Source organism: Dendropsophus ebraccatus, chromosome 6 (genome assembly GCF_027789765.1).
Source record: "Dendropsophus ebraccatus isolate aDenEbr1 chromosome 6, aDenEbr1.pat, whole genome shotgun sequence".
Taxonomy (NCBI): domain Eukaryota; kingdom Metazoa; phylum Chordata; class Amphibia; order Anura; family Hylidae; genus Dendropsophus; species Dendropsophus ebraccatus.
In genome coordinates this window covers 9,010,646-9,019,243 of record NC_091459.1, presented here as the reverse complement: position 1 = coordinate 9,019,243, position 8,598 = coordinate 9,010,646, and positions in this window count along the sequence as shown.

The following is an 8,598-nucleotide window of genomic DNA, read 5'->3' as shown; positions in this document are numbered from 1 at the left end:
GTTAGTTATCCCCATAAATCCCTCCACTGTAAAAACTGCACCCCTCAAAGTATTCAAAGTAACATTTCATAAGTTTATTAACCCTTTAGTTGTTTCGCAGAAATTTACGCAAGTTGGAGGGGAAATTTAAAATGTTAATTTTTTTGGCAGATATTCTATTTTAAATAATTTTTTCCTCTAACACAGCAAATACTAACTGAGAAATATCACTCACTATTTATTCCCCTTATTCCAGTGTTTCTAAAAATCATTTATTTGTATGGCACTGTAGAGCAACGGCTGTTGTGTGCTACATAGTGAGCACAACAAATTTAAACCAATGTAAATGAATGCATGCTGAAAATTACGGTTGTAGTTTTCCCATTCATTTACATTGTGTGAACATAGCCTTATGTTGTTTAACTATTTTATTAGTATACTTCATCCCACACACCCTGAAGTCAAACTCTCACTGAAGTCTAGCGCAAGGGTGACAGGTGTCATGCACTGTAGTGCGAAGATGACGTTAATGATTCAAATACGCATTCAAGGATTAGTATATATAGTACGACTGAAATTAGGAAACATAGTTGAAGCCTAATTCCAGCATTTTGCTGTGTAATTAGATCTAATGTCTTCTAAATCCAAGTGGATAATGACTGTGACTATGCTGTCAATATGCACAAGTACAATATACCCTCCTACACTTAAAGCGACTCCGTACCCACAATCTGACCCCCCCCAAACCACTTGTACCTTCGGATAGCTGCTTTTAATCAAAGATCTGTCTTGGGGTCCGTTCAGCAGGGGATGCAGTTATTGTCATTAAAAGCAACTTTTAATCCGTCAGCGCTGTGTCTAACGGCCGGGGCTTACATTTATATATGCATTTGGCTGGCACAACCTCTCTGTCCTTCCTCCCCACCCTCCTCATTATTAGGAATACTCCAGGCAGATTGCTTCCTATTCCCCACCTGTGGCAGCCCGGCACATGGGCCTGGATCGTTAATACACCTGTGCAAAGCTCAAATAGCAGTAAATGTTCCTGGATCATTCCTAATAATGAGGAGGGTGGGGAGAAAGGACATAGAGGTGGTGCCAGCCTAATGCATATACAAATGTAAGCCCCAACCGTTAGACACAGCGCTGACGGATTAAAAGTTGCTTTTATGACAATAACTGCATCACCTGCTGAACAGACCCCAGGACAGATCTTGGATTAAAAGCAGCTATCCGAAGGTACATGTGGTTTGGGGGGGTCAGATTGTGGGTACGGAGTCGCTTTAAAAACAGAAAATTGGCTTGTGAACTGGGATGTGACAACCCCAGAAGTGGCCGCACAGCTGGGACAGAGCGGTGTGATACCAGTGGCGGTGTGGGAGCCAAGGAGTTGTTGTTTTTAATTATTGTTTTTAATCATCCCCCCTTTTCGAGCAGATAAGTTAAACTCCTCTGCCCGGACAACCCTATTAACCCCTTTCCAACATATGAGGAACCGGTACGCCATGGAAGTGAGTGACTTCCTGCCTTATGCTGTACCGGTAGGCCATAATGCGCAGGGGCTCTATGAAGTGAGCTTAGGAGGTGAGCTAACCTCATAGAGACTGAGAACCGGCTTCTATCAGCCAGGGTCTATGCCTGGCTACATTCAAACGCTTGGCTGATAGCACATGGTAATGTTTTTTTCACTTCTGCCCAGTGTGGTGTGGTTCCATTGGTGGCCATTGCTCTGGCAGCACTCTGTCTGGGGGTGGTGTTGCCCAGGGGGGCTATGACCTGCAGCATTAGGGCTGCTGGGTGACTGGGTTGCTGCCCCCTCTGGTGCAAATGTTGTTGTGTTGGCTGCTGTGTGGGGCTACCGCAGTTTTAGTTAGGTGCCCACAAGTATCATGAACCTTGACGCGGTGTGTGGGCTTATGCACTTTGATCAAAATGTAACTAACTCCTGATGTTAGTAGTATATAGTGCTGAGAAGCACAGTGATCAGTCATAAGTATATGGACGTGCGACCATGTCTGTTCTTTCTATAGAGATTTAAAACATTACTTTTATTTACATCAAAACCATGTGACCATATGCACTATACGCGCAGATACAATACATTCGCCGATAATCCAAATTACCACAGTGCTGCTACACTGTCGTCCAAGAGGGAATACGTGCCAGGAGCCAACACCACCAGTATGTATAAGTATAAATCTATCTTTGTGGGTGGCCATGGCCCGGCACCTATAAGTCCTCTTGGGAGGGTGGGAGGAGAAGAAGACTATAGAGATACAGCCTTGGGGTATCAATACGTACTTAGCGTGAGTTCTAAAAATGTCAATGGGGAGTGGTTACTGAGATGTGTCACCTAATTCACCCTACACTGTCGTGCCTTAGGCAGTAAATACCCCTATAAGGATGGTCCCATTCCGGAACCTACTTGTATCCTCCTACTTTGCCCTTGGCTAAAGATGGCAAATACCTGTGACTAGAGTATGTCAGATGCAGAAAAGTTATATACAGCTCTGAAGATAGTCTTACCCTAGATGTTTCAGTGCTATTCCAGCCATCTTAGTTCATATATGAGCTACAGTGGACAAGATTTAACGTTAAAGGGGTTGGCCACTTTATAGTAAAATACAGTGAAACCTCTATGAGCCAACCACCCAACTTTGCACAAAAAATTGGTCTTTCATGGAGGTAGTCTTCTCAAAGAACAAGGTATAGAAAATGCAAAATTAAGTGTCTAATTGAAACAGAAACATGAACAGAATACATTTATACACATATAATGATGAAAGAGCACACAAAGATGTATTTTATCATGTGTCTAATGAGACAGCATTCATACAGCAAAGAGTACTGTATTATGAACTTTTTTTCATACATCCTTACATATGGAAAGTATTGGCCAGCCCTAAAACTATTCTTGGAACTAAAGATAGTATAACATAGGTACAGTACCAGCTGTATATATAATTCTATTACATCACTGGTATCAGGAGCTCTACACACTATTCTATTACATCACTGTATCAGCTGTATACACACTATTCTATTACATCACTGGTATCAGCTGTATACACACTGTTCTATTACATCACTGGTATCAGCTGTATACACACTATTCTATTACATCACTGGTATCAGCTGTATACACACTATTCTAATACATCATTGTTATCAGCTGTATACACACTATTCTATTACATCACTGGTATCAGCTGTATACACACTGTTCTATTACATCACTGGTAGCAGCTGTATACACACTATTCTATTACATCACTGGTATCAGCTGTATACACACTATTCTAATACATCACTGTATCAGCTGTATACACACTATTCTATTACATCACTGGTATCAGCTGTATACACACCATTCTATTACATCACTGGTATCAGCCACCAGTGGCAGGGAAGAGGGGGGCAGAAATTGCGGCAGTGCACTCTGCCAGCCCTTCCCTCTCTCCCTGAGGCCTCTGTCCATGGCTACCATCAGGTCTCTGCGATCATATCACAGAGCCCCGTTGGTGAACAGAGGGAGCTCTACAGATGCTGCGGTCGTGCATTTATAGAGTTAAAGGGGAACTCCACATAAGAAAACTTTGTTTTTTATTAAAAGTACATTAAAAGTTATATATATATATATATATATATATATATATATATATATATATATAATGTATTACCGTATCTGCGGTTCTGCCACACTGGTAGCTGATAGAAATCCAGGAAGTGAAGAAAAATGGCCCCTGTGCCAATTCACATTGTGTCCTGCTGCCACTGCTCTCCCACCTTAGGAGACAAATCTTCCATGCCTCTGTCTCACATTGTGTGTTTGCTGAGCACAGGCTGATGATGCAGACAGGGGGCAGGGCATGATGTCACAGGAGGTGGGACTGGATCCCCCATTCTCCTGAGTGATTCACCATCTCTGACGGGCCAGAAGCAGCTCCTGCAAGAACTGTAGAGTGTGATGAACAGCTGAAGGAAAGCATTGCATTCTGGAACCAGTACTGCAATTTTAGGCTAGGTTCACACTCTGTATCTGTGCGGCTGTATTGCGGGCGGTAAATCATCGGCCGGATTTTTCCGGTTCATGCGTACGCTGGAAAGTATACGATATGCGGCTGCACAGCGCACACTATGTATGAATCTACGGCCCTATCGTAAACGGACCCGTAAAAAATGAACAAGACCATTGTTTGCAGCTGGAAATGCGGCCGTGGATTGACAGGCGGTCCGTACGGAGTACTTCAAAAATAGCCGGCAATGATGCCGAATGCCGATGCCTCTAATAGTTAATATATTAAATTAATAAAACACATTTTCTTTGTAATAAAGTCCCTTTCGTTGTTCAATAATTTAATTCTAACGAATCCATCATTGTGCAATTAAATATACTGTTAAAATAAATATATATATAAATAAATGTATATTTATATATATATTTATTTTTTGACAGTATATTTAATTGCACAATGATGGATTCGCTTAAATTAAATTATTGAACAACGAAACTGATTTTATTTCAACGAAAATGTGTTTTATTAATTAAATATTAATTAGTACAGGAAGCTCCATAAGCCCTTAATTCATATTGCCCGCAATAGAGCTTTCTGTACTAATCATCACTTTACTTTAATTAAAACATCAAATGTTTCTTCTAATTATGTTATCACAATAGCATTATTAGAAGAAACATTTAGAATTATATGTGCGCTCAGCTGATTGGCTGATCGCACATATAATTAGCGGGTCCGCAGCACAGTGACTTCATTGTGCTGCGGACCAGCGAAGAGGACACATCGGGGTGAGTATAGAGCTCTCCCCACCCCCTCCCCAGCACTGCACCCCTCCCAGCAAGGAAGGGGGGTCACTTAACCCCTTCCTTGCTGGGATGGGTGCAGTCTGACATCAGTCTGGCCCCCAAGGGGTTAAGGGGGATACAATACATCCTCCCTTAACCCCTTGGGGGCCAGACTGTAAGCAGCGATCTGTAAAGATGCTGCATACTGTAAGGAGCACAACACCACTCACAATGATGGGTGTTGTGCTCCTGTTTGTGTGTTTCTCCCTTTTTGTTTTTCAAATATCGGTATCCTGTGGATTACGTCGGATTCCGTGGACTACGTCGATGACCAGCGGTTGTTTTTTTTTTTTTTTTAATAAAATGGTCAATGAGGGGTGTGGGGGTGTTTTTATTTGAATAAAATTTTTTTTAACTTGTGTCTTGTCTTTATTTCTTTACTTTATAGACTTAGTAGTGGAAGCCGTCTAATAGACGGAATCCATTACTAAGTCAGGGCCTAGTGTTAGCCGGTATAAAATGGCTAACACTAACCCCCTATCATTACCCCAGTACCCAATGCCACCAGGGGTACTGGGAAGAGCCGGGTGCCAGTGGTCCCGGAGCGTCAGAATTGGCGCTCCTGGACCGGGCGGCAGCAGGCTGGTAAGATTTAGGCTGGGGAGGGCCTAAACCAATGGCTCTTCCCACCCTGGTGTTACCAGGCTGCTGTCGTTCGGTTTTTAACCCGGCTAGTTATAAAAATAGGGGGGACCCTATGCGTTTTTTTTAATTATTTTTTTTAAAAAACGCATAGGGTCCCCCCTATTTTTATAACCAGCCGGGTTAAAAACCAAACGACAGCAGCGTGGTAACACCAGGGTGGGAAGAGCCATTGGTTTAGGCCCTCCCCAGCCTAAATCTTACCAGCCTGCTGCCGCCCGGTCCAGGAGCGCCAATTTTGACGCTCCGGGACCACTGGCACCCGGCTCTTCCCAGTACCCCTGGTGGCATTGGGTACTGGGGTAATAATGGGGGGTTAGTGTTAGCCATTTTATACCGCTAACACTAGGCCCCAACTTAGTAATGGATTCTATTAGACGGCTTCCACTACTAAGTCTATAAAGTAAAGAAATAAAGACAAGACACAAGTTAAAAAAAATTTTTATTCAAATAAAAACACCCCCACACCCCTCATTGACCATTTTATAAAAAAAAAAAAAAAAACCCAACCGCTGCTCATCGACGTAGTCCACGGAATCCGACGTAATACACAGGATACCGATATCTGAAAAACAAAAAGGGAGAAACACACAAAAAACACACAAACAGGAGCACAACACCCATCATTGTGAGCGGTGTTGTGCTCCTTACAGTATGCAGCATCTTTACAGATCGCTGCTTACAGTCTGGCCCCCAAGGGGTTAAGGGAGGATGTATTGCATCCCCCTTAACCCCTCGGGGGCCAGACTGATGTCAGACTGCACCCATCCCAGCAAGGAAGGGGTTAAGTGACCCCCCTTCCTTGCTGGGAGGGGTGCAGTGCTGGGGAGGGGGTGGGGAGAGCTCTATACTCACCCCGATGTTGTCTCTTCGCTGGTCCGCAGCACAATGAAGTCACTGTACTGTGGACCGGCTCTTTATATGTGCGCTGAGCCGATCAGCCAATCAGCTGAGCGCACATATAATTCTAAATGTTTCTTCTAATAATGCTATTGTGATAACATAATTAGAAGAAACATTTGATGTTTTCATTAAAGTAAAGTGATGATTAGTACAGAATGCTCTATTGCCGGGAATATGAATTAACGGCTTACTGGAGCTTCCTGTACTAATTAATATTTAATTAATAAAACACATTTTCGTTGAAATAAAATCAGTTTTGTTGTTCAATAATTTAATTTAAACGAATCCATCATTGTGCAATTAAATATACTGTCAAAAAATAAATATATATATAAATATACATTTATTTATATATATATTTATTTTAACAGTATATTTAATTGAAAAATGATGGATTAGTTTAAATTTAATTATTGAACAACGAAAGGGACTTTATTACAACGAAAATGTGTTTTATTATTTTAATATATTAACCATGAGAGACATCGGCTATAGTGCAGAGGATCGCAAACCCCGGTAATAGCAATTCATGTAAACTGTGTTCCCTGCTTTCCCAGATGCATCCAGAGGTGTTTCCATCACTTTCTTAAGATTTTATTTGTTATTTTTAGTTGAACCAGATTTCCAAGTAAATGACCGTATGTTTTCAGCCGCATGTCTATTTTTTCCCACGGCCGTAGTTTCAGCCGCACATTTACAGCCGCATAAAAAATACAGCCGCACACATACATAGTGTGAACATAGCCTTAACATGTAAGTCCTGCTTCTGGTCTTTTTATGGGGGTCTTCAACTACAAAATCTGCACAAAAAAGTGGTCTTTGGTCTGCTAAGGGGGTGGTCTTCTCAAAAAGAGGTAGTGTCCATAGGAAATAATGGTTAAAAAAATCGGTCACAAAAAAAAAAATCGATCTGGAAGGGGGGTGGTCTTCGCAAAAAAGGGGTCTGCTCGGGAGGTTTCACTGTAGTTCAGTGTACAGTATTATTAAGTGTACTCACTGCACTCACTGGCAGCAGCTCCCTGTGTACCTCAGAGCTAGAATCAGTCTTCCCTCCTCCAGGCTGTGCTGTCCTGCTCTGTGGTGTTTCCGTCCATAAGATGGCCGACATGGAGGAACATGTGACCATGACCCACTCCCAGTGTCCTCCATAGACATATACAGGCTCAGTGGTGGACACAGATCAAATCACATTTAAAGGGGAACAAACCAACTTAAAAAAACTTATGACATTAAAAGTCCTATCTATGCTGTACTGCACATGTCCAGAATAGCCTCAGACTCAGCAGACATGCACAGTACAGTGAAGATAAGATGCAGGAAGTGGTGTATTCTTTCCAGTCTGACACAGTGCTCTCTGCTGCCACCACTGTCTATGTCAGGAACTGTCCAGAGCAGCAGCAAATCCCCATAGAAAATCTCTGGGCATTTGTTAAAATACTTTTGAAAAATTTTCAATAAAAAGATTGAACATAAAATCTCTCCTGCTCTCCAGACTGGAAAGGATACACCAATTCTTGCAGGACATACGGTAGCTGATAAGTACTTGAAGACTGGAGATTTTTTTAATTGAAGTAAATTACAAATCTCTGGCACTTTATGGCAACAGTTGATTTAAAAGAAAAAAAAATTGTGAGTAACCCCTTTAATTTTCTCTCTTTGCCTTGGGTCCGCTTTTCTAGTGGTCCCTTCTTCTCTTTTCTTTTAATCTTGAGCCGTCTTGACTCTGGAGTCTCCTCGATCCGCTAGTTCTTATGTTACAGAGATGTAAAATGTGAAGTTGGGGCACCGCATTATTTCACATGAGCACTTTGATTCCACTGTATTCCTGTTCAACTATGTGTCTGTGTTGCTATGTACTCATTGTGCTTATACATTCATGTTTGCCTATGGGGATGTCCCCACTTTGCTGACTTGCCAAAGTTGTGGTTTTGTATAAATAGAACACAACAGGAATCAATACAAGAATGTTCTCTCTGTATACCTGCCAGGCGGCCAGATATGCTTGCAAATGGCATGTATTGCATGTATTGCAGTTAATTAATAGGGTTATAATAGTTTTTTAGGTGATTGGTTCCCTTTATGTACATTTGTCTGATGTATCTGATTAATGTACTGTATATATATTATTAAATACATTGCTTTTTATATTACTTTTTAACTTGATTAAAATAAATGTATACCTTTTTTTTGTTTATACATCAACCTCTGTTGAG